Raw genomic sequence first — 24736 nt, forward strand, 5'->3', positions numbered from 1 at the left:
GATGCAAATAGCAACCGCCACTCGTCTGAAGCAGCACCCGCGAGCCCTGTCTGACCGGTAGGGCCTTTCCTTAGTGCTGACCTGCTCGGATGCGTTGCTGTTCAACTTGTGCAACTGTGGAAGTGGCACACCCCGTGCAGGCCAAATTTCAAGAAGAAGAAACGAAGAGAAGTCCACAGCCAGTTTTCCGACAGGAATGGAAGGCTCCTTCGTCCGGACATTGACATAGTAAGTTGTCATCGAGCAGTTTAGAGCGCTGCTTCGCGGGAAAACTTTGCTTGGAAGGAGTCATAGAGTCATAGAGATGTACATCACGGAAAGAGACCCTTCGGTCGGACCGTTCCGACCAGATATCCCATCCCAATCTAGTCGTACCTGCCGGCACCCGGGCCATATCCCTCCAAACCCTTCCTATTTATATAGCCATCCAGATGCCTTTTAAATGTTGCAATTGTACTAGCCTCCGCCACTTCCTCTGGCAGCTCATTCCATACACGTACCACCCTCTGTGTGAAAAAGGTGCCCCTTAGTTCTCTTTCATATCTTTTCCCTCTCACCCTAAACCTCTGCCCTCTCGTGCTGGTCTCCCGCACCCCAGGGAAAAGACTTTGTCTATTTATCCTATCTATACGCCTCATGATTTTATATCAATGATATAAATATCTCAGCAAGGGGCCCAGCAATCACTTCCCTAGCTTCCCACAGACCTGCTCAGGTCCTGGGCATTTATCCACTTGTATGCGTTTCAAGGCATCCAGCATTCCTCCCCTGCAATGTGGACAATTTACAAGATGTCACCATCCATTTCCCTATATTCTATACTTCTCCCTACATTCTATCCTTTTCCACAGTAAACACTGATGCAAACTACTCGTTTAGTATCGCCCAGCCCCCCCCACCCCCCACCTCTCCTGCGGCTCGACACAAAGGCCGCTGTGCTGATCATTGAGGGGCCCTATTCTCTCCCTAGTCACCCTTTTGTCCTTATAATGTATTTGTAAAAACCCTTTGGATTTTCCTTAACTCTATCTGCCAAAGCTATCTCAGGTCCCCTTTTTGCCCTCCTGATTTCCCGACTGTCTTTATACTCTGGTAAGGATTCACTCGATCTATCCTGTCTATACCTGACATGTGCTTCCTTCTTTTTCTTAACCAAACCCTCATTTTCTTAGGCTCTTTGGTAAACGGAAGCACCTCCCTTCTTGCTGAGCAAAGGATCTTAGTGCGCTGTGGCGTGGCTCTCCAGTAGCGGAGCCATCGAGACAAAGAGGCCGAATGTTGGCTGCCAAGAGCAAGACATACCGGGCTTTGCCGACCTCCTGACGCCACGGCTCTGCGGCACCGCGAGTGGGCCGTGTCTCTGCACGGGCCGGAGCCCAGCATGTAACGGGCGACGTGCGTGATTGTGGATTGAAAGCCGATATCCTGGCCTCACTTGAGCTGCAGCTTTCTGACAAGGCTTGTTCTGTGGCTCGCAGCACCTTGAAAACCGGCCTATTTGGGCACCCGGTATGCCACTCGGCTGTCGGCTGGCCTTCTTAGCGCAGTAGGCAGCGCGTCAGTCTCATAATCTGAAGGTCCTGAGTTCAATCCTCAGAGAAGGCAAGACTGTGGCCTTTGCCACCGTGCGTGTTTTCTTTCTCTCCGCGGGCAAGAATATTTGCTTTGGACGGCTTCACGCCTGATTTGAGCTGACCACACCAGAGCAAACGCGCTGCTGCAAGGTTTAACATCTGGGCGACACGTGCTCAACTTTTTGTTCTGCGCAGCATTTTGTAAACTCACCATCGTGCCATCTGTGCAGCAGCAAAGACTGGAGCCACATGCAGGGTTCACGCGAGGTCACACTGCTTGCGTCCCAAACGTGTCCCCAGGAAAAGCATTGTGGAGAATGTGGGCATCGATCCCACTACCTCTCGCATGCTAAGCGAGCGCTCTACCATTTGAGCTAATTCCCCTATGCTAGGTGCTCACCTCAGCCCCATGGTGCTTCGGAACGATGAGCTGAGAGCAGCAGGCGATTTCCTCTCGAGATTGTACGCTGTATTCAGCCGAACAACGCGATGCGACTATCGGCACATCCGAGCAGCAGCAGCACGTGCGCGAAGTCTTCTGGAAAACACGGTGCCGCCGAAAGAATCGCCAGCGAGACGCTCTGAGATTCCAGAATCCAAAGGAACCGATCGGCACGAGCAGTCACAACAAGTGTGAGGTAGCACTCGAGAGCGCTGTCTGACTGATTGGAGACTTGCGACACTTTCAAGTGAGTGCTGACTGACTGCGTGGATGTTGTGTTCCTCCAGAGGGCTCCCTGCTGCTCGTGGTTTGCAACTGCAGACGTCACAGCACACCAACAGGCAGAATTCTCTGAAGAAGAAGAAGGTGTATTTTGGAGAAAGAGAACACTGGGGGCTGTTACCAGACAAAAAAAGAGGCCTTCTCCTTCATCCTCGTGAGCTGCAGCCATGCGGTCAGGTTCCGCAAAGTGCTGCTTTCAGATACACGCCAAGCAGGCCGAGATGCAAATAGCAACCGCCACTCGTCTGAAGCAGCACCCGCGAGCCCTGTCTGACCGGTAGGGCCTTTCCTTAGTGCTGACCTGCTCGGATGCGTTGCTGTTCAACTTGTGCAACTGTGGAAGTGGCACACCCCGTGCAGGCCAAATTTCAAGAAGAAGAAACGAAGAGAAGTCCACAGCCAGTTTTCCGACAGGAATGGAAGGCTCCTTCGTCCGGACATTGACATAGTAAGTTGTCATCGAGCAGTTTAGAGCGCTGCTTCGCGGGAAAACTTTGCTTGGAAGGAGTCATAGAGTCATAGAGATGTACATCACGGAAAGAGACCCTTCGGTCGGACCGTTCCGACCAGATATCCCATCCCAATCTAGTCGTACCTGCCGGCACCCGGGCCATATCCCTCCAAACCCTTCCTATTTATATAGCCATCCAGATGCCTTTTAAATGTTGCAATTGTACTAGCCTCCGCCACTTCCTCTGGCAGCTCATTCCATACACGTACCACCCTCTGTGTGAAAAAGGTGCCCCTTAGTTCTCTTTCATATCTTTTCCCTCTCACCCTAAACCTCTGCCCTCTCGTGCTGGTCTCCCGCACCCCAGGGAAAAGACTTTGTCTATTTATCCTATCTATACGCCTCATGATTTTATATCAATGATATAAATATCTCAGCAAGGGGCCCAGCAATCACTTCCCTAGCTTCCCACAGACCTGCTCAGGTCCTGGGCATTTATCCACTTGTATGCGTTTCAAGGCATCCAGCATTCCTCCCCTGCAATGTGGACAATTTACAAGATGTCACCATCCATTTCCCTATATTCTATACTTCTCCCTACATTCTATCCTTTTCCACAGTAAACACTGATGCAAACTACTCGTTTAGTATCGCCCAGCCCCCCCCACCCCCCACCTCTCCTGCGGCTCGACACAAAGGCCGCTGTGCTGATCATTGAGGGGCCCTATTCTCTCCCTAGTCACCCTTTTGTCCTTATAATGTATTTGTAAAAACCCTTTGGATTTTCCTTAACTCTATCTGCCAAAGCTATCTCAGGTCCCCTTTTTGCCCTCCTGATTTCCCGACTGTCTTTATACTCTGGTAAGGATTCACTCGATCTATCCTGTCTATACCTGACATGTGCTTCCTTCTTTTTCTTAACCAAACCCTCATTTTCTTAGGCTCTTTGGTAAACGGAAGCACCTCCCTTCTTGCTGAGCAAAGGATCTTAGTGCGCTGTGGCGTGGCTCTCCAGTAGCGGAGCCATCGAGACAAAGAGGCCGAATGTTGGCTGCCAAGAGCAAGACATACCGGGCTTTGCCGACCTCCTGACGCCACGGCTCTGCGGCACCGCGAGTGGGCCGTGTCTCTGCACGGGCCGGAGCCCAGCATGTAACGGGCGACGTGCGTGATTGTGGATTGAAAGCCGATATCCTGGCCTCACTTGAGCTGCAGCTTTCTGACAAGGCTTGTTCTGTGGCTCGCAGCACCTTGAAAACCGGCCTATTTGGGCACCCGGTATGCCACTCGGCTGTCGGCTGGCCTTCTTAGCGCAGTAGGCAGCGCGTCAGTCTCATAATCTGAAGGTCCTGAGTTCAATCCTCAGAGAAGGCAAGACTGTGGCCTTTGCCACCGTGCGTGTTTTCTTTCTCTCCGCGGGCAAGAATATTTGCTTTGGACGGCTTCACGCCTGATTTGAGCTGACCACACCAGAGCAAACGCGCTGCTGCAAGGTTTAACATCTGGGCGACACGTGCTCAACTTTTTGTTCTGCGCAGCATTTTGTAAACTCACCATCGTGCCATCTGTGCAGCAGCAAAGACTGGAGCCACATGCAGGGTTCACGCGAGGTCACACTGCTTGCGTCCCAAACGTGTCCCCAGGAAAAGCATTGTGGAGAATGTGGGCATCGATCCCACTACCTCTCGCATGCTAAGCGAGCGCTCTACCATTTGAGCTAATTCCCCTATGCTAGGTGCTCACCTCAGCCCCATGGTGCTTCGGAACGATGAGCTGAGAGCAGCAGGCGATTTCCTCTCGAGATTGTACGCTGTATTCAGCCGAACAACGCGATGCGACTATCGGCACATCCGAGCAGCAGCAGCACGTGCGCGAAGTCTTCTGGAAAACACGGTGCCGCCGAAAGAATCGCCAGCGAGACGCTCTGAGATTCCAGAATCCAAAGGAACCGATCGGCACGAGCAGTCACAACAAGTGTGAGGTAGCACTCGAGAGCGCTGTCTGACTGATTGGAGACTTGCGACACTTTCAAGTGAGTGCTGACTGACTGCGTGGATGTTGTGTTCCTCCAGAGGGCTCCCTGCTGCTCGTGGTTTGCAACTGCAGACGTCACAGCACACCAACAGGCAGAATTCTCTGAAGAAGAAGAAGGTGTATTTTGGAGAAAGAGAACACTGGGGGCTGTTACCAGACAAAAAAAGAGGCCTTCTCCTTCATCCTCGTGAGCTGCAGCCATGCGGTCAGGTTCCGCAAAGTGCTGCTTTCAGATACACGCCAAGCAGGCCGAGATGCAAATAGCAACCGCCACTCGTCTGAAGCAGCACCCGCGAGCCCTGTCTGACCGGTAGGGCCTTTCCTTAGTGCTGACCTGCTCGGATGCGTTGCTGTTCAACTTGTGCAACTGTGGAAGTGGCACACCCCGTGCAGGCCAAATTTCAAGAAGAAGAAACGAAGAGAAGTCCACAGCCAGTTTTCCGACAGGAATGGAAGGCTCCTTCGTCCGGACATTGACATAGTAAGTTGTCATCGAGCAGTTTAGAGCGCTGCTTCGCGGGAAAACTTTGCTTGGAAGGAGTCATAGAGTCATAGAGATGTACATCACGGAAAGAGACCCTTCGGTCGGACCGTTCCGACCAGATATCCCATCCCAATCTAGTCGTACCTGCCGGCACCCGGGCCATATCCCTCCAAACCCTTCCTATTTATATAGCCATCCAGATGCCTTTTAAATGTTGCAATTGTACTAGCCTCCGCCACTTCCTCTGGCAGCTCATTCCATACACGTACCACCCTCTGTGTGAAAAAGGTGCCCCTTAGTTCTCTTTCATATCTTTTCCCTCTCACCCTAAACCTCTGCCCTCTCGTGCTGGTCTCCCGCACCCCAGGGAAAAGACTTTGTCTATTTATCCTATCTATACGCCTCATGATTTTATATCAATGATATAAATATCTCAGCAAGGGGCCCAGCAATCACTTCCCTAGCTTCCCACAGACCTGCTCAGGTCCTGGGCATTTATCCACTTGTATGCGTTTCAAGGCATCCAGCATTCCTCCCCTGCAATGTGGACAATTTACAAGATGTCACCATCCATTTCCCTATATTCTATACTTCTCCCTACATTCTATCCTTTTCCACAGTAAACACTGATGCAAACTACTCGTTTAGTATCGCCCAGCCCCCCCCACCCCCCACCTCTCCTGCGGCTCGACACAAAGGCCGCTGTGCTGATCATTGAGGGGCCCTATTCTCTCCCTAGTCACCCTTTTGTCCTTATAATGTATTTGTAAAAACCCTTTGGATTTTCCTTAACTCTATCTGCCAAAGCTATCTCAGGTCCCCTTTTTGCCCTCCTGATTTCCCGACTGTCTTTATACTCTGGTAAGGATTCACTCGATCTATCCTGTCTATACCTGACATGTGCTTCCTTCTTTTTCTTAACCAAACCCTCATTTTCTTAGGCTCTTTGGTAAACGGAAGCACCTCCCTTCTTGCTGAGCAAAGGATCTTAGTGCGCTGTGGCGTGGCTCTCCAGTAGCGGAGCCATCGAGACAAAGAGGCCGAATGTTGGCTGCCAAGAGCAAGACATACCGGGCTTTGCCGACCTCCTGACGCCACGGCTCTGCGGCACCGCGAGTGGGCCGTGTCTCTGCACGGGCCGGAGCCCAGCATGTAACGGGCGACGTGCGTGATTGTGGATTGAAAGCCGATATCCTGGCCTCACTTGAGCTGCAGCTTTCTGACAAGGCTTGTTCTGTGGCTCGCAGCACCTTGAAAACCGGCCTATTTGGGCACCCGGTATGCCACTCGGCTGTCGGCTGGCCTTCTTAGCGCAGTAGGCAGCGCGTCAGTCTCATAATCTGAAGGTCCTGAGTTCAATCCTCAGAGAAGGCAAGACTGTGGCCTTTGCCACCGTGCGTGTTTTCTTTCTCTCCGCGGGCAAGAATATTTGCTTTGGACGGCTTCACGCCTGATTTGAGCTGACCACACCAGAGCAAACGCGCTGCTGCAAGGTTTAACATCTGGGCGACACGTGCTCAACTTTTTGTTCTGCGCAGCATTTTGTAAACTCACCATCGTGCCATCTGTGCAGCAGCAAAGACTGGAGCCACATGCAGGGTTCACGCGAGGTCACACTGCTTGCGTCCCAAACGTGTCCCCAGGAAAAGCATTGTGGAGAATGTGGGCATCGATCCCACTACCTCTCGCATGCTAAGCGAGCGCTCTACCATTTGAGCTAATTCCCCTATGCTAGGTGCTCACCTCAGCCCCATGGTGCTTCGGAACGATGAGCTGAGAGCAGCAGGCGATTTCCTCTCGAGATTGTACGCTGTATTCAGCCGAACAACGCGATGCGACTATCGGCACATCCGAGCAGCAGCAGCACGTGCGCGAAGTCTTCTGGAAAACACGGTGCCGCCGAAAGAATCGCCAGCGAGACGCTCTGAGATTCCAGAATCCAAAGGAACCGATCGGCACGAGCAGTCACAACAAGTGTGAGGTAGCACTCGAGAGCGCTGTCTGACTGATTGGAGACTTGCGACACTTTCAAGTGAGTGCTGACTGACTGCGTGGATGTTGTGTTCCTCCAGAGGGCTCCCTGCTGCTCGTGGTTTGCAACTGCAGACGTCACAGCACACCAACAGGCAGAATTCTCTGAAGAAGAAGAAGGTGTATTTTGGAGAAAGAGAACACTGGGGGCTGTTACCAGACAAAAAAAGAGGCCTTCTCCTTCATCCTCGTGAGCTGCAGCCATGCGGTCAGGTTCCGCAAAGTGCTGCTTTCAGATACACGCCAAGCAGGCCGAGATGCAAATAGCAACCGCCACTCGTCTGAAGCAGCACCCGCGAGCCCTGTCTGACCGGTAGGGCCTTTCCTTAGTGCTGACCTGCTCGGATGCGTTGCTGTTCAACTTGTGCAACTGTGGAAGTGGCACACCCCGTGCAGGCCAAATTTCAAGAAGAAGAAACGAAGAGAAGTCCACAGCCAGTTTTCCGACAGGAATGGAAGGCTCCTTCGTCCGGACATTGACATAGTAAGTTGTCATCGAGCAGTTTAGAGCGCTGCTTCGCGGGAAAACTTTGCTTGGAAGGAGTCATAGAGTCATAGAGATGTACATCACGGAAAGAGACCCTTCGGTCGGACCGTTCCGACCAGATATCCCATCCCAATCTAGTCGTACCTGCCGGCACCCGGGCCATATCCCTCCAAACCCTTCCTATTTATATAGCCATCCAGATGCCTTTTAAATGTTGCAATTGTACTAGCCTCCGCCACTTCCTCTGGCAGCTCATTCCATACACGTACCACCCTCTGTGTGAAAAAGGTGCCCCTTAGTTCTCTTTCATATCTTTTCCCTCTCACCCTAAACCTCTGCCCTCTCGTGCTGGTCTCCCGCACCCCAGGGAAAAGACTTTGTCTATTTATCCTATCTATACGCCTCATGATTTTATATCAATGATATAAATATCTCAGCAAGGGGCCCAGCAATCACTTCCCTAGCTTCCCACAGACCTGCTCAGGTCCTGGGCATTTATCCACTTGTATGCGTTTCAAGGCATCCAGCATTCCTCCCCTGCAATGTGGACAATTTACAAGATGTCACCATCCATTTCCCTATATTCTATACTTCTCCCTACATTCTATCCTTTTCCACAGTAAACACTGATGCAAACTACTCGTTTAGTATCGCCCAGCCCCCCCCACCCCCCACCTCTCCTGCGGCTCGACACAAAGGCCGCTGTGCTGATCATTGAGGGGCCCTATTCTCTCCCTAGTCACCCTTTTGTCCTTATAATGTATTTGTAAAAACCCTTTGGATTTTCCTTAACTCTATCTGCCAAAGCTATCTCAGGTCCCCTTTTTGCCCTCCTGATTTCCCGACTGTCTTTATACTCTGGTAAGGATTCACTCGATCTATCCTGTCTATACCTGACATGTGCTTCCTTCTTTTTCTTAACCAAACCCTCATTTTCTTAGGCTCTTTGGTAAACGGAAGCACCTCCCTTCTTGCTGAGCAAAGGATCTTAGTGCGCTGTGGCGTGGCTCTCCAGTAGCGGAGCCATCGAGACAAAGAGGCCGAATGTTGGCTGCCAAGAGCAAGACATACCGGGCTTTGCCGACCTCCTGACGCCACGGCTCTGCGGCACCGCGAGTGGGCCGTGTCTCTGCACGGGCCGGAGCCCAGCATGTAACGGGCGACGTGCGTGATTGTGGATTGAAAGCCGATATCCTGGCCTCACTTGAGCTGCAGCTTTCTGACAAGGCTTGTTCTGTGGCTCGCAGCACCTTGAAAACCGGCCTATTTGGGCACCCGGTATGCCACTCGGCTGTCGGCTGGCCTTCTTAGCGCAGTAGGCAGCGCGTCAGTCTCATAATCTGAAGGTCCTGAGTTCAATCCTCAGAGAAGGCAAGACTGTGGCCTTTGCCACCGTGCGTGTTTTCTTTCTCTCCGCGGGCAAGAATATTTGCTTTGGACGGCTTCACGCCTGATTTGAGCTGACCACACCAGAGCAAACGCGCTGCTGCAAGGTTTAACATCTGGGCGACACGTGCTCAACTTTTTGTTCTGCGCAGCATTTTGTAAACTCACCATCGTGCCATCTGTGCAGCAGCAAAGACTGGAGCCACATGCAGGGTTCACGCGAGGTCACACTGCTTGCGTCCCAAACGTGTCCCCAGGAAAAGCATTGTGGAGAATGTGGGCATCGATCCCACTACCTCTCGCATGCTAAGCGAGCGCTCTACCATTTGAGCTAATTCCCCTATGCTAGGTGCTCACCTCAGCCCCATGGTGCTTCGGAACGATGAGCTGAGAGCAGCAGGCGATTTCCTCTCGAGATTGTACGCTGTATTCAGCCGAACAACGCGATGCGACTATCGGCACATCCGAGCAGCAGCAGCACGTGCGCGAAGTCTTCTGGAAAACACGGTGCCGCCGAAAGAATCGCCAGCGAGACGCTCTGAGATTCCAGAATCCAAAGGAACCGATCGGCACGAGCAGTCACAACAAGTGTGAGGTAGCACTCGAGAGCGCTGTCTGACTGATTGGAGACTTGCGACACTTTCAAGTGAGTGCTGACTGACTGCGTGGATGTTGTGTTCCTCCAGAGGGCTCCCTGCTGCTCGTGGTTTGCAACTGCAGACGTCACAGCACACCAACAGGCAGAATTCTCTGAAGAAGAAGAAGGTGTATTTTGGAGAAAGAGAACACTGGGGGCTGTTACCAGACAAAAAAAGAGGCCTTCTCCTTCATCCTCGTGAGCTGCAGCCATGCGGTCAGGTTCCGCAAAGTGCTGCTTTCAGATACACGCCAAGCAGGCCGAGATGCAAATAGCAACCGCCACTCGTCTGAAGCAGCACCCGCGAGCCCTGTCTGACCGGTAGGGCCTTTCCTTAGTGCTGACCTGCTCGGATGCGTTGCTGTTCAACTTGTGCAACTGTGGAAGTGGCACACCCCGTGCAGGCCAAATTTCAAGAAGAAGAAACGAAGAGAAGTCCACAGCCAGTTTTCCGACAGGAATGGAAGGCTCCTTCGTCCGGACATTGACATAGTAAGTTGTCATCGAGCAGTTTAGAGCGCTGCTTCGCGGGAAAACTTTGCTTGGAAGGAGTCATAGAGTCATAGAGATGTACATCACGGAAAGAGACCCTTCGGTCGGACCGTTCCGACCAGATATCCCATCCCAATCTAGTCGTACCTGCCGGCACCCGGGCCATATCCCTCCAAACCCTTCCTATTTATATAGCCATCCAGATGCCTTTTAAATGTTGCAATTGTACTAGCCTCCGCCACTTCCTCTGGCAGCTCATTCCATACACGTACCACCCTCTGTGTGAAAAAGGTGCCCCTTAGTTCTCTTTCATATCTTTTCCCTCTCACCCTAAACCTCTGCCCTCTCGTGCTGGTCTCCCGCACCCCAGGGAAAAGACTTTGTCTATTTATCCTATCTATACGCCTCATGATTTTATATCAATGATATAAATATCTCAGCAAGGGGCCCAGCAATCACTTCCCTAGCTTCCCACAGACCTGCTCAGGTCCTGGGCATTTATCCACTTGTATGCGTTTCAAGGCATCCAGCATTCCTCCCCTGCAATGTGGACAATTTACAAGATGTCACCATCCATTTCCCTATATTCTATACTTCTCCCTACATTCTATCCTTTTCCACAGTAAACACTGATGCAAACTACTCGTTTAGTATCGCCCAGCCCCCCCCCCCCCAACCCCCCACCTCTCCTGCGGCTCGACACAAAGGCCGCTGTGCTGATCATTGAGGGGCCCTATTCTCTCCCTAGTCACCCTTTTGTCCTTATAATGTATTTGTAAAAACCCTTTGGATTTTCCTTAACTCTATCTGCCAAAGCTATCTCAGGTCCCCTTTTTGCCCTCCTGATTTCCCGACTGTCTTTATACTCTGGTAAGGATTCACTCGATCTATCCTGTCTATACCTGACATGTGCTTCCTTCTTTTTCTTAACCAAACCCTCATTTTCTTAGGCTCTTTGGTAAACGGAAGCACCTCCCTTCTTGCTGAGCAAAGGATCTTAGTGCGCTGTGGCGTGGCTCTCCAGTAGCGGAGCCATCGAGACAAAGAGGCCGAATGTTGGCTGCCAAGAGCAAGACATACCGGGCTTTGCCGACCTCCTGACGCCACGGCTCTGCGGCACCGCGAGTGGGCCGTGTCTCTGCACGGGCCGGAGCCCAGCATGTAACGGGCGACGTGCGTGATTGTGGATTGAAAGCCGATATCCTGGCCTCACTTGAGCTGCAGCTTTCTGACAAGGCTTGTTCTGTGGCTCGCAGCACCTTGAAAACCGGCCTATTTGGGCACCCGGTATGCCACTCGGCTGTCGGCTGGCCTTCTTAGCGCAGTAGGCAGCGCGTCAGTCTCATAATCTGAAGGTCCTGAGTTCAATCCTCAGAGAAGGCAAGACTGTGGCCTTTGCCACCGTGCGTGTTTTCTTTCTCTCCGCGGGCAAGAATATTTGCTTTGGACGGCTTCACGCCTGATTTGAGCTGACCACACCAGAGCAAACGCGCTGCTGCAAGGTTTAACATCTGGGCGACACGTGCTCAACTTTTTGTTCTGCGCAGCATTTTGTAAACTCACCATCGTGCCATCTGTGCAGCAGCAAAGACTGGAGCCACATGCAGGGTTCACGCGAGGTCACACTGCTTGCGTCCCAAACGTGTCCCCAGGAAAAGCATTGTGGAGAATGTGGGCATCGATCCCACTACCTCTCGCATGCTAAGCGAGCGCTCTACCATTTGAGCTAATTCCCCTACGCTGGGCGCTCGCCTGAGCCCCATGGTGCTTCGGAACGATGAGCTGAGAGCAGCAGGCGATTTCCTCTCGAGATTGTACGCTGTGTTCAGCCGAACAACGCGATGCGACTATCGGCACATCCGAGCAGCAGCAGCACGTGCGCAAAGTCTTCTGGAAAACACGGTGCCGCCGAAAGTATCGCCAGCGAGACGCTCTGAGATTCCAGAATCCAAAGGAACCGATCGGCACGAGCAGTCACAACAAGTGTGAGGTAGCACTCGAGAGCGCTGTCTGACTGATTGGAGACTTGCGACACTTTCAAGTGAGTGCTGACTGACTGCGTGGATGTTGTGTTCCTCCAGAGGGCTCCCTGCTGCTCGTGGTTTGCAACTGCAGACGTCACAGCACACCAACAGGCAGAATTCTCTGAAGAAGAAGAAGGTGTATTTTGGAGAAAGAGAACACTGGGGGCTGTTACCAGACAAAAAAAGAGGGCTTCTCCTTCATCCTCGTGAGCTGCAGCCATGCGGTCAGGTTCCGCAAAGTGCTGCTTTCAGATACACGCCAAGCAGGCCGAGATGCAAATAGCAACCGCCACTCGTCTGAAGCAGCACCCGCGAGCCCTGTCTGACCGGTAGGGCCTTTCCTTAGTGCTGACCTGCTCGGATGCGTTGCTGTTCAACTTGTGCAACTGTGGAAGTGGCACACCCCGTGCAGGCCAAATTTCAAGAAGAAGAAACGAAGAGAAGTCCACAGCCAGTTTTCCGACAGGAATGGAAGGCTCCTTCGTCCGGACATTGACATAGTAAGTTGTCATCGAGCAGTTTAGAGCGCTGCTTCGCGGGAAAACTTTGCTTGGAAGGAGTCATAGAGTCATAGAGATGTACATCACGGAAAGAGACCCTTCGGTCGGACCGTTCCGACCAGATATCCCATCCCAATCTAGTCGTACCTGCCGGCACCCGGGCCATATCCCTCCAAACCCTTCCTATTTATATAGCCATCCAGATGCCTTTTAAATGTTGCAATTGTACTAGCCTCCGCCACTTCCTCTGGCAGCTCATTCCATACACGTACCACCCTCTGTGTGAAAAAGGTGCCCCTTAGTTCTCTTTCATATCTTTTCCCTCTCACCCTAAACCTCTGCCCTCTCGTGCTGGTCTCCCGCACCCCAGGGAAAAGACTTTGTCTATTTATCCTATCTATACGCCTCATGATTTTATATCAATGATATAAATATCTCAGCAAGGGGCCCAGCAATCACTTCCCTAGCTTCCCACAGACCTGCTCAGGTCCTGGGCATTTATCCACTTGTATGCGTTTCAAGGCATCCAGCATTCCTCCCCTGCAATGTGGACAATTTACAAGATGTCACCATCCATTTCCCTATATTCTATACTTCTCCCTACATTCTATCCTTTTCCACAGTAAACACTGATGCAAACTACTCGTTTAGTATCGCCCAGCCCCCCCCACCCCCCACCTCTCCTGCGGCTCGACACAAAGGCCGCTGTGCTGATCATTGAGGGGCCCTATTCTCTCCCTAGTCACCCTTTTGTCCTTATAATGTATTTGTAAAAACCCTTTGGATTTTCCTTAACTCTATCTGCCAAAGCTATCTCAGGTCCCCTTTTTGCCCTCCTGATTTCCCGACTGTCTTTATACTCTGGTAAGGATTCACTCGATCTATCCTGTCTATACCTGACATGTGCTTCCTTCTTTTTCTTAACCAAACCCTCATTTTCTTAGGCTCTTTGGTAAACGGAAGCACCTCCCTTCTTGCTGAGCAAAGGATCTTAGTGCGCTGTGGCGTGGCTCTCCAGTAGCGGAGCCATCGAGACAAAGAGGCCGAATGTTGGCTGCCAAGAGCAAGACATACCGGGCTTTGCCGACCTCCTGACGCCACGGCTCTGCGGCACCGCGAGTGGGCCGTGTCTCTGCACGGGCCGGAGCCCAGCATGTAACGGGCGACGTGCGTGATTGTGGATTGAAAGCCGATATCCTGGCCTCACTTGAGCTGCAGCTTTCTGACAAGGCTTGTTCTGTGGCTCGCAGCACCTTGAAAACCGGCCTATTTGGGCACCCGGTATGCCACTCGGCTGTCGGCTGGCCTTCTTAGCGCAGTAGGCAGCGCGTCAGTCTCATAATCTGAAGGTCCTGAGTTCAATCCTCAGAGAAGGCAAGACTGTGGCCTTTGCCACCGTGCGTGTTTTCTTTCTCTCCGCGGGCAAGAATATTTGCTTTGGACGGCTTCACGCCTGATTTGAGCTGACCACACCAGAGCAAACGCGCTGCTGCAAGGTTTAACATCTGGGCGACACGTGCTCAACTTTTTGTTCTGCGCAGCATTTTGTAAACTCACCATCGTGCCATCTGTGCAGCAGCAAAGACTGGAGCCACATGCAGGGTTCACGCGAGGTCACACTGCTTGCGTCCCAAACGTGTCCCCAGGAAAAGCATTGTGGAGAATGTGGGCATCGATCCCACTACCTCTCGCATGCTAAGCGAGCGCTCTACCATTTGAGCTAATTCCCCTATGCTAGGTGCTCACCTCAGCCCCATGGTGCTTCGGAACGATGAGCTGAGAGCAGCAGGCGATTTCCTCTCGAGATTGTACGCTGTATTCAGCCGAACAACGCGATGCGACTATCGGCACATCCGAGCAGCAGCAGCACGTGCGCGAAGTCTTCTGGAAAACACGGTGCCGCCGAAAGAATCGCCAGCGAGACGCTCTGAGATTCCAGAATCCAAAGGAACCGATCGGCACGAGCAGTCACAACAAGTGTGAGGTAGCACTCGAGAGCGCTGTCTGACTGATTGGAGACTTGCGACACTTTCAAGTGAGTGCTGACTGACTGCGTGGATGTTGTGTTCCTCCAGAGGGCTCCCTGCTGCTCGTGGTTTGCAACTGCAGACGTCACAGCACACCAACAGGCAGAATTCTCTGAAGAAGAAGAAGGTGTATTTTGGAGAAAGAGAACACTGGGGGCTGTTACCAGACAAAAAAAGAGGCCTTCTCCTTCATCCTCGTGAGCTGCAGCCATGCGGTCAGGTTCCGCAAAGTGCTGCTTTCAGATACACGCCAAGCAGGCCGAGATGCAAATAGCAACCGCCACTCGTCTGAAGCAGCACCCGCGAGCCCTGTCTGACCGGTAGGGCCTTTCCTTAGTGCTGACCTGCTCGGATGCGTTGCTGTTCAACTTGTGCAACTGTGGAAGTGGCACACCCCGTGCAGGCCAAATTTCAAGAAGAAGAAACGAAGAGAAGTCCACAGCCAGTTTTCCGACAGGAATGGAAGGCTCCTTCGTCCGGACATTGACATAGTAAGTTGTCATCGAGCAGTTTAGAGCGCTGCTTCGCGGGAAAACTTTGCTTGGAAGGAGTCATAGAGTCATAGAGATGTACATCACGGAAAGAGACCCTTCGGTCGGACCGTTCCGACCAGATATCCCATCCCAATCTAGTCGTACCTGCCGGCACCCGGGCCATATCCCTCCAAACCCTTCCTATTTATATAGCCATCCAGATGCCTTTTAAATGTTGCAATTGTACTAGCCTCCGCCACTTCCTCTGGCAGCTCATTCCATACACGTACCACCCTCTGTGTGAAAAAGGTGCCCCTTAGTTCTCTTTCATATCTTTTCCCTCTCACCCTAAACCTCTGCCCTCTCGTGCTGGTCTCCCGCACCCCAGGGAAAAGACTTTGTCTATTTATCCTATCTATACGCCTCATAATTTTATATCAATGATATAAATATCTCAGCAAGGGGCCCAGCAATCACTTCCCTAGCTTCCCACAGACCTGCTCAGGTCCTGGGCATTTATCCACTTGTATGCGTTTCAAGGCATCCAGCATTCCTCCCCTGCAATGTGGACAATTTACAAGATGTCACCATCCATTTCCCTATATTCTATACTTCTCCCTACATTCTATCCTTTTCCACAGTAAACACTGATGCAAACTACTCGTTTAGTATCGCCCAGCCCCCCCCACCCCCCACCTCTCCTGCGGCTCGACACAAAGGCCGCTGTGCTGATCATTGAGGGGCCCTATTCTCTCCCTAGTCACCCTTTTGTCCTTATAATGTATTTGTAAAAACCCTTTGGATTTTCCTTAACTCTATCTGCCAAAGCTATCTCAGGTCCCCTTTTTGCCCTCCTGATTTCCCGACTGTCTTTATACTCTGGTAAGGATTCACTCGATCTATCCTGTCTATACCTGACATGTGCTTCCTTCTTTTTCTTAACCAAACCCTCATTTTCTTAGGCTCTTTGGTAAACGGAAGCACCTCCCTTCTTGCTGAGCAAAGGATCTTAGTGCGCTGTGGCGTGGCTCTCCAGTAGCGGAGCCATCGAGACAAAGAGGCCGAATGTTGGCTGCCAAGAGCAAGACATACCGGGCTTTGCCGACCTCCTGACGCCACGGCTCTGCGGCACCGCGAGTGGGCCGTGTCTCTGCACGGGCCGGAGCCCAGCATGTAACGGGCGACGTGCGTGATTGTGGATTGAAAGCCGATATCCTGGCCTCACTTGAGCTGCAGCTTTCTGACAAGGCTTGTTCTGTGGCTCGCAGCACCTTGAAAACCGGCCTATTTGGGCACCCGGTATGCCACTCGGCTGTCGGCTGGCCTTCTTAGCGCAGTAGGCAGCGCGTCAGTCTCATAATCTGAAGGTCCTGAGTTCAATCCTCAGAGAAGGCAAGACTGTGGCCTTTGCCACCGTGCGTGTTTTCTTTCTCTCCGCGGGCAAGAATATTTGCTTTGGACGGCTTCACGCCTGATTTGAGCTGACCACACCAGAGCAAACGCGCTGCTGCAAGGTTTAACATCTGGGCGACACGTGCTCAACTTTTTGTTCTGCGCAGCATTTTGTAAACTCACCATCGTGCCATCTGTGCAGCAGCAAAGACTGGAGCCACATGCAGGGTTCACGCGAGGTCACACTGCTTGCGTCCCAAACGTGTCCCCAGGAAAAGCATTGTGGAGAATGTGGGCATCGATCCCACTACCTCTCGCATGCTAAGCGAGCGCTCTACCATTTGAGCTAATTCCCCTATGCTAGGTGCTCACCTCAGCCCCATGGTGCTTCGGAACGATGAGCTGAGAGCAGCAGGCGATTTCCTCTCGAGATTGTACGCTGTATTCAGCCGAACAACGCGATGCGACTATCGGCACATCCGAGCAGCAGCAGCACGTGCGCGAAGTCTTCTGGAAAACACGGTGCCGCCGAAAGAATCGCCAGCGAGACGCTCTGAGATTCCAGAATCCAAAGGAACCGATCGGCACGAGCAGTCACAACAAGTGTGAGGTAGCACTCGAGAGCGCTGTCTGACTGATTGGAGACTTGCGACACTTTCAAGTGAGTGCTGACTGACTGCGTGGATGTTGTGTTCCTCCAGAGGGCTCCCTGCTGCTCGTGGTTTGCAACTGCAGACGTCACAGCACACCAACAGGCAGAATTCTCTGAAGAAGAAGAAGGTGTATTTTGGAGAAAGAGAACACTGGGGGCTGTTACCAGACAAAAAAAGAGGCCTTCTCCTTCATCCTCGTGAGCTGCAGCCATGCGGTCAGGTTCCGCAAAGTGCTGCTTTCAGATACACGCCAAGCAGGCCGAGATGCAAATAGCAACCGCCACTCGTCTGAAGCAGCACCCGCGAGCCCTGTCTGACCGGTAGGGCCTTTCCTTAGTGCTGACCTGCTCGGATGCGTTGCTGTTCAACTTGTGCAACTGTGGAAGTGGCACACCCCGTGCAGGCCAAATTTCAAGAAGAAGAAACGAAGAGAAGTCCACAGCCAGTTTTCCGACAGGAATGGAAGGCTCCTTCGTCCGGACATTGACATAGTAAGTTGTCATCGAGCAGTTTAGAGCGCTGCTTCGCGGGAAAACTTTGCTTGGAAGGAGTCATAGAGTCATAGAGATGTACATCACGGAAAGAGACCCTTCGGTCGGACCGTTCCGACCAGATATCCCATCCCAATCTAGTCGTACCTGCCGGCACCCGGGCCATATCCCTCCAAACCCTTCCTATTTATATAGCCATCCAGATGCCTTTTAAATGTTGCAATTGTACTAGCCTCCGCCACTTCCTCTGGCAGCTCATTCCATACACGTACCACCCTCTGTGTGAAAAAGGTGCCCCTTAGTTCTCTTTCATATCTTTTCCCTCTCACCCTAAACCTCTGCCCTCTCGTGCTGGTCTCCCGCACCCCAGGGAAAAGACTTTGTCTATTTATCCTATCTATACGCCTCATGATTTTATATCAATGATATAAATATCTCAGCAAGGGGCCCAGCAATCACTTCCCTAGCTTCCCACAGACCTGCTCAGGTCCTGGGCATTTATCCACTTGTATGCGTTTCAAGGCATCCAGCATTCCTCCCCTGCAATGTGGACAATTTACAAGATGTCACCATCCATTTCCCTATATTCTATACTTCTCCCTACATTCTATCCTTTTCCACAGTAAACACTGATGCAAACTACTCGTTTAGTATCGCCCAGCCCCCCCCCCCCCAACCCCCCACCTCTCCTGCGGCTCGACACAAAGGCCGCTGTGCTGATCATTGAGGGGCCCTATTCTCTCCCTAGTCACCCTTTTGTCCTTATAATGTATTTGTAAAAACCCTTTGGATTTTCCTTAACTCTATCTGCCAAAGCTATCTCAGGTCCCCTTTTTGCCCTCCTGATTTCCCGACTGTCTTTATACTCTGGTAAGGATTCACTCGATCTATCCTGTCTATACCTGACATGTGCTTCCTTCTTTTTCTTAACCAAACCCTCATTTTCTTAGGCTCTTTGGTAAACGGAAGCACCTCCCTTCTTGCTGAGCAAAGGATCTTAGTGCGCTGTGGCGTGGCTCTCCAGTAGCGGAGCCATCGAGACAAAGAGGCCGAATGTTGGCTGCCAAGAGCAAGACATACCGGGCTTTGCCGACCTCCTGACGCCACGGCTCTGCGGCACCGCGAGTGGGCCGTGTCTCTGCACGGGCCGGAGCCCAGCATGTAACGGGCGACGTGCGTGATTGTGGATTGAAAGCCGATATCCTGGCCTCACTTGAGCTGCAGCTTTCTGACAAGGCTTGTTCTGTGGCTCGCAGCACCTTGAAAACCGGCCTATTTGGGCACCCGGTATGCCACTCGGCTGTCGGCTGGCCTTCTTAGCGCAGTAGGCAGCGCGTCAGTCTCATAATCTGAAGGTCCTGAGTTCAATCCTCAGAGAAGGCAAGACTGTGGCCTTTGCCACCGTGCGTGTTTTCTTTCTCTCCGCGGGCAAGAATATTTGCTTTGGACGGCTTCACGCCTGATTTGAGCTGACCACACCAGAGCAAACGCGCTGCTGCAAGGTTTAACATCTGGGCGACACGTGCTCAACTTTTTGTTCTGCGCAGCATTTTGTAAACTCACCATCGTGCCATCTGTGCAGCAGCAAAGACTGGAGCCACATGCAGGGTTCACGCGAGGTCACACTGCTTGCGTCCCAAACGTGTCCCCAGGAAAAGCATTGTGGAGAATGTGGGCATCGATCCCACTACCTCTCGCATGCTAAGCGAGCGCTCTACCATTTGAGCTAATTCCCCTACGCTGGGCGCTCGCCTGAGCCCCATGGTGCTTCGGAACGATGAGCTGAGAGCAGCAGGCGATTTCCTCTCGAGATTGTACGCTGTGTTCAGCCGAACAACGCGATGCGACTATCGGCACATCCGAGCAGCAGCAGCACGTGCGCAAAGTCTTCTGGAAAACACGGTGCCGCCGAAAGTATCGCCAGCGAGACGCTCTGAGATTCCAGAATCCAAAGGAACCGATCGGCACGAGCAGTCACAACAAGTGTGAGGTAGCACTCGAGAGCGCTGTCTGACTGATTGGAGACTTGCGACACTTTCAAGTGAGTGCTGACTGACTGCGTGGATGTTGTGTTCCTCCAGAGGGCTCCCTGCTGCTCGTGGTTTGCAACTGCAGACGTCACAGCACACCAACAGGCAGAATTCTCTGAAGAAGAAGAAGGTGTATTTTGGAGAAAGAGAACACTGGGGGCTGTTACCAGACAAAAAAAGAGGGCTTCTCCTTCATCCTCGTGAGCTGCAGCCATGCGGTCAGGTTCCGCAAAGTGCTGCTTTCAGATACACGCCAAGCAGGCCGAGATGCAAATAGCAACCGCCACTCGTCTGAAGCAGCACCCGCGAGCCCTGTCTGACCGGTAGGGCCTTTCCTTAGTGCTGACCTGCTCGGATGCGTTGCTGTTCAACTTGTGCAACTGTGGAAGTGGCACACCCCGTGCAGGCCAAATTTCAAGAAGAAGAAACGAAGAGAAGTCCACAGCCAGTTTTCCGACAGGAATGGAAGGCTCCTTCGTCCGGACATTGACATAGTAAGTTGTCATCGAGCAGTTTAGAGCGCTGCTTCGCGGGAAAACTTTGCTTGGAAGGAGTCATAGAGTCATAGAGATGTACATCACGGAAAGAGACCCTTCGGTCGGACCGTTCCGACCAGATATCCCATCCCAATCTAGTCGTACCTGCCGGCACCCGGGCCATATCCCTCCAAACCCTTCCTATTTATATAGCCATCCAGATGCCTTTTAAATGTTGCAATTGTACTAGCCTCCGCCACTTCCTCTGGCAGCTCATTCCATACACGTACCACCCTCTGTGTGAAAAAGGTGCCCCTTAGTTCTCTTTCATATCTTTTCCCTCTCACCCTAAACCTCTGCCCTCTAGTGCTGGTCTCCCGCACCCCAGGGAAAAGACTTTGTCTATTTATCCTATCTATACGCCTCATGATTTTATATCAATGATATAAATATCTCAGCAAGGGGCCCAGCAATCACTTCCCTAGCTTCCCACAGACCTGCTCAGGTCCTGGGCATTTATCCACTTGTATGCGTTTCAAGGCATCCAGCATTCCTCCTCTGCAATGTGGACAATTTACAAGATGTCACCATCCATTTCCCTATATTCTATACTTCTCCCTACATTCTATCCTTTTCCACAGTAAACACTGATGCAAACTACTCGTTTAGTATCGCCCAGCCCCCCCCCCCCCCCCCACCCCCCACCTCTCCTGCGGCTCGACACAAAGGCCGCTGTGCTGATCATTGAGGGGCCCTATTCTCTCCCTAGTCACCCTTTTGTCCTTATAATGTATTTGTAAAAACCCTTTGGATTTTCCTTAACTCTATCTGCCAAAGCTATCTCAGGTCCCCTTTTTGCCCTCCTGATTTCCCGACTGTCTTTATACTCTGGTAAGGATTCACTCGATCTATCCTGTCTATACCTGACATGTGCTTCCTTCTTTTTCTTAACCAAACCCTCATTTTCTTAGGCTCTTTGGTAAACGGAAGCACCTCCCTTCTTGCTGAGCAAAGGATCTTAGTGCGCTGTGGCGTGGCTCTCCAGTAGCGGAGCCATCGAGACAAAGAGGCCGAATGTTGGCTGCCAAGAGCAAGACATACCGGGCTTTGCCGACCTCCTGACGCCACGGCTCTGCGGCACCGCGAGTGGGCCGTGTCTCTGCACGGGCCGGAGCCCAGCATGTAACGGGCGACGTGCATGATTGTGGATTGAAAGCCGATATCCTGGCCTCACTTGAGCTGCAGCTTTCTGACAAGGCTTGTTCTGTGGCTCGCAGCACCTTGAAAACCGGCCTATTTGGGCACCCGGTATGCCACTCGGCTGTCGGCTGGCCTTCTTAGCGCAGTAGGCAGCGCGTCAGTCTCATAATCTGAAGGTCCTGAGTTCAATCCTCAGAGAAGGCAAGACTGTGGCCTTTGCCACCGTGCGTGTTTTCTTTCTCTCCGCGGGCAAGAATATTTGCTTTGGACGGCTTCACGCCTGATTTGAGCTGACCACACCAGAGCAAACGCGCTGCTGCAAGGTTTAACATCTGGGCGACACGTGCTCAACTTTTTGTTCTGCGCAGCATTTTGTAAACTCACCATCGTGCCATCTGTGCAGCAGCAAAGACTGGAGCCACATGCAGGGTTCACGCGAGGTCACACTGCTTGCGTCCCAAACGTGTCCCCAGGAAAAGCATTGTGGAGAATGTGGGCATCGATCCCACTACCTCTCGCATGCTAAGCGAGCGCTCTACCATTTGAGCTAATTCCCCTACGCTGGGCGCTCGCCTGAGCCCCATGGTGCTTCGGAACGATGAGCTGAGAGCAGCAGGCGATTTCCTCTCGAGATTGTACGCTGTGTTCAGCCGAACAACGCGATGCGACTATCGGCACATCCGAGCAGCAGCAGCACGTGCGCAAAGTCTTCTGGAAAACACGGTGCCGCCGAAAGTATCGCCAGCGAGACGCTCTGAGATTCCAGAATCCAAAGGAACCGATCGGCACGAGCAGTCACAACAAGTGTGAGGTAGCACTCGAGAGCGCTGTCTGACTGATTGGAGACTTGCGACACTTTCAAGTGAGTGCTGACTGACTGCGTGGATGTTGTGTTCCTCCAGAGGGCTCCCTGCTGCTCGTGGTTTGCAACTGCAGACGTCACAGCACACCAACAGGCAGAATTCTCTGAAGAAGAAGAAGGTGTATTTTGGAGAAAGAGAACACTGGGGGCTGTTACCAGACAAAAAAAGAGGGCTTCTCCTTCATCCTCGTGAGCTGCAGCCATGCGGTCAGGTTCCGCAAAGTGCTGCTTTCAGATACACGCCAAGCAGGCCGAGATGCAAATAGCAACCGCCACTCGTCTGAAGCAGCACCCGCGAGCCCTGTCTGACCGGTAGGGCCTTTCCTTAGTGCTGACCTGCTCGGATGCGTTGCTGTTCAACTTGTGCAACTGTGGAAGTGGCACACCCCGTGCAGGCCAAATTTCAAGAAGAAGAAACGAAGAGAAGTCCACAGCCAGTTTTCCGACAGGAATGGAAGGCTCCTTCGTCCGGACATTGACATAGTAAGTTGTCATCGAGCAGTTTAGAGCGCTGCTTCGCGGGAAAACTTTGCTTGGAAGGAGTCATAGAGTCATAGAGATGTACATCACGGAAAGAGACCCTTCGGTCGGACCGTTCCGACCAGATATCCCATCCCAATCTAGTCGTACCTGCCGGCACCCGGGCCATATCCCTCCAAACCCTTCCTATTTATATAGCCATCCAGATGCCTTTTAAATGTTGCAATTGTACTAGCCTCCGCCACTTCCTCTGGCAGCTCATTCCATACACGTACCACCCTCTGTGTGAAAAAGGTGCCCCTTAGTTCTCTTTCATATCTTTTCCCTCTCACCCTAAACCTCTGCCCTCTAGTGCTGGTCTCCCGCACCCCAGGGAAAAGACTTTGTCTATTTATCCTATCTATACGCCTCATGATTTTATATCAATGATATAAATATCTCAGCAAGGGGCCCAGCAATCACTTCCCTAGCTTCCCACAGACCTGCTCAGGTCCTGGGCATTTATCCACTTGTATGCCGTTTCAAGGCATCCAGCATTCCTCCTCTGCAATGTGGACAATTTACAAGATGTCACCATCCATTTCCCTATATTCTATACTTCTCCCTACATTCTATCCTTTTCCACAGTAAACACTGATGCAAACTACTCGTTTAGTATCGCCCAGCCCCCCCCCCCACCCCACCCCCCACCTCTCCTGCGGCTCGACACAAAGGCCGCTGTGCTGATCATTGAGGGGCCCTATTCTCTCCCTAGTCACCCTTTTGTCCTTATAATGTATTTGTAAAAACCCTTTGGATTTTCCTTAACTCTATCTGCCAAAGCTATCTCAGGTCCCCTTTTTGCCCTCCTGATTTCCCGACTGTCTTTATACTCTGGTAAGGATTCACTCGATCTATCCTGTCTATACCTGACATGTGCTTCCTTCTTTTTCTTAACCAAACCCTCATTTTCTTAGGCTCTTTGGTAAACGGAAGCACCTCCCTTCTTGCTGAGCAAAGGATCTTAGTGCGCTGTGGCGTGGCTCTCCAGTAGCGGAGCCATCGAGACAAAGAGGCCGAATGTTGGCTGCCAAGAGCAAGACATACCGGGCTTTGCCGACCTCCTGACGCCACGGCTCTGCGGCACCGCGAGTGGGCCGTGTCTCTGCACGGGCCGGAGCCCAGCATGTAACGGGCGACGTGCATGATTGTGGATTGAAAGCCGATATCCTGGCCTCACTTGAGCTGCAGCTTTCTGACAAGGCTTGTTCTGTGGCTCGCAGCACCTTGAAAACCGGCCTATTTGGGCACCCGGTATGCCACTCGGCTGTCGGCTGGCCTTCTTAGCGCAGTAGGCAGCGCGTCAGTCTCATAATCTGAAGGTCCTGAGTTCAATCCTCAGAGAAGGCAAGACTGTGGCCTTTGCCACCGTGCGTGTTTTCTTTCTCTCCGCGGGCAAGAATATTTGCTTTGGACGGCTTCACGCCTGATTTGAGCTGACCACACCAGAGCAAACGCGCTGCTGCAAGGTTTAACATCTGGGCGACACGTGCTCAACTTTTTGTTCTGCGCAGCATTTTGTAAACTCACCATCGTGCCATCTGTGCAGCAGCAAAGACTGGAGCCACATGCAGGGTTCACGCGAGTTCACACTGCTTGCGTCCCAAACGTGTCCCCAGGAAAAGCATTGTGGAGAATGTGGGCATCGATCCCACTACCTCTCGCATGCTAAGCGAGCGCTCTACCATTTGAGCTAATTCCCCTACGCTGGGCGCTCGCCTGAGCCCCATGGTGCTTCGGAACGATGAGCTGAGAGCAGCAGGCGATTTCCTCTCGAGATTGTACGCTG

At 52.2% G+C, this 24736-nt stretch overlaps 20 non-coding genes across 20 annotated transcripts; 10 read left to right on the plus strand and 10 right to left on the minus strand.

Annotated features, from left to right (window-relative positions):
* Positions 1-1532: 1532 nt before the first annotated feature.
* On the plus strand, positions 1533-1605 carry trnam-cau (transfer RNA methionine (anticodon CAU)). The gene has a single exon. It is a non-coding gene; the product is annotated as a tRNA-Met (tRNA).
* A 280-nt stretch (positions 1606-1885) lies between these two features.
* Positions 1886-1958, minus strand: trnaa-agc (transfer RNA alanine (anticodon AGC)). Its single transcript has one exon. It is a non-coding gene; the product is annotated as a tRNA-Ala (tRNA).
* Positions 1959-4050: 2092 nt separating this feature from the next.
* On the plus strand, positions 4051-4123 carry trnam-cau (transfer RNA methionine (anticodon CAU)). The gene has a single exon. It is a non-coding gene; the product is annotated as a tRNA-Met (tRNA).
* A 280-nt stretch (positions 4124-4403) lies between these two features.
* On the minus strand, positions 4404-4476 carry trnaa-agc (transfer RNA alanine (anticodon AGC)). Its single transcript has one exon. It is a non-coding gene; the product is annotated as a tRNA-Ala (tRNA).
* Positions 4477-6568: 2092 nt separating this feature from the next.
* On the plus strand, positions 6569-6641 carry trnam-cau (transfer RNA methionine (anticodon CAU)). Its single transcript has one exon. It is a non-coding gene; the product is annotated as a tRNA-Met (tRNA).
* Positions 6642-6921: 280 nt separating this feature from the next.
* trnaa-agc (transfer RNA alanine (anticodon AGC)) lies at positions 6922-6994 on the minus strand. Its single transcript has one exon. It is a non-coding gene; the product is annotated as a tRNA-Ala (tRNA).
* A 2092-nt stretch (positions 6995-9086) lies between these two features.
* On the plus strand, positions 9087-9159 carry trnam-cau (transfer RNA methionine (anticodon CAU)). Its single transcript has one exon. It is a non-coding gene; the product is annotated as a tRNA-Met (tRNA).
* Positions 9160-9439: 280 nt separating this feature from the next.
* Positions 9440-9512, minus strand: trnaa-agc (transfer RNA alanine (anticodon AGC)). Its single transcript has one exon. It is a non-coding gene; the product is annotated as a tRNA-Ala (tRNA).
* A 2098-nt stretch (positions 9513-11610) lies between these two features.
* trnam-cau (transfer RNA methionine (anticodon CAU)) lies at positions 11611-11683 on the plus strand. Its single transcript has one exon. It is a non-coding gene; the product is annotated as a tRNA-Met (tRNA).
* A 280-nt stretch (positions 11684-11963) lies between these two features.
* trnaa-agc (transfer RNA alanine (anticodon AGC)) lies at positions 11964-12036 on the minus strand. The gene has a single exon. It is a non-coding gene; the product is annotated as a tRNA-Ala (tRNA).
* Positions 12037-14128: 2092 nt separating this feature from the next.
* trnam-cau (transfer RNA methionine (anticodon CAU)) lies at positions 14129-14201 on the plus strand. The gene has a single exon. It is a non-coding gene; the product is annotated as a tRNA-Met (tRNA).
* A 280-nt stretch (positions 14202-14481) lies between these two features.
* Positions 14482-14554, minus strand: trnaa-agc (transfer RNA alanine (anticodon AGC)). The gene has a single exon. It is a non-coding gene; the product is annotated as a tRNA-Ala (tRNA).
* A 2092-nt stretch (positions 14555-16646) lies between these two features.
* On the plus strand, positions 16647-16719 carry trnam-cau (transfer RNA methionine (anticodon CAU)). Its single transcript has one exon. It is a non-coding gene; the product is annotated as a tRNA-Met (tRNA).
* Positions 16720-16999: 280 nt separating this feature from the next.
* On the minus strand, positions 17000-17072 carry trnaa-agc (transfer RNA alanine (anticodon AGC)). The gene has a single exon. It is a non-coding gene; the product is annotated as a tRNA-Ala (tRNA).
* A 2098-nt stretch (positions 17073-19170) lies between these two features.
* Positions 19171-19243, plus strand: trnam-cau (transfer RNA methionine (anticodon CAU)). Its single transcript has one exon. It is a non-coding gene; the product is annotated as a tRNA-Met (tRNA).
* A 280-nt stretch (positions 19244-19523) lies between these two features.
* On the minus strand, positions 19524-19596 carry trnaa-agc (transfer RNA alanine (anticodon AGC)). Its single transcript has one exon. It is a non-coding gene; the product is annotated as a tRNA-Ala (tRNA).
* Positions 19597-21697: 2101 nt separating this feature from the next.
* On the plus strand, positions 21698-21770 carry trnam-cau (transfer RNA methionine (anticodon CAU)). The gene has a single exon. It is a non-coding gene; the product is annotated as a tRNA-Met (tRNA).
* A 280-nt stretch (positions 21771-22050) lies between these two features.
* On the minus strand, positions 22051-22123 carry trnaa-agc (transfer RNA alanine (anticodon AGC)). Its single transcript has one exon. It is a non-coding gene; the product is annotated as a tRNA-Ala (tRNA).
* Positions 22124-24224: 2101 nt separating this feature from the next.
* On the plus strand, positions 24225-24297 carry trnam-cau (transfer RNA methionine (anticodon CAU)). The gene has a single exon. It is a non-coding gene; the product is annotated as a tRNA-Met (tRNA).
* A 280-nt stretch (positions 24298-24577) lies between these two features.
* On the minus strand, positions 24578-24650 carry trnaa-agc (transfer RNA alanine (anticodon AGC)). The gene has a single exon. It is a non-coding gene; the product is annotated as a tRNA-Ala (tRNA).
* Positions 24651-24736: the final 86 nt, after the last annotated feature.

The sequence above is a fragment of the Chiloscyllium plagiosum genome, unplaced genomic scaffold (genome assembly GCF_037043375.1).
Source record: "Chiloscyllium plagiosum isolate Xiang-an unplaced genomic scaffold, Cpla_swu_hap1 HiC_scaffold_4, whole genome shotgun sequence".
NCBI lineage: Eukaryota > Metazoa > Chordata > Chondrichthyes > Orectolobiformes > Hemiscylliidae > Chiloscyllium > Chiloscyllium plagiosum.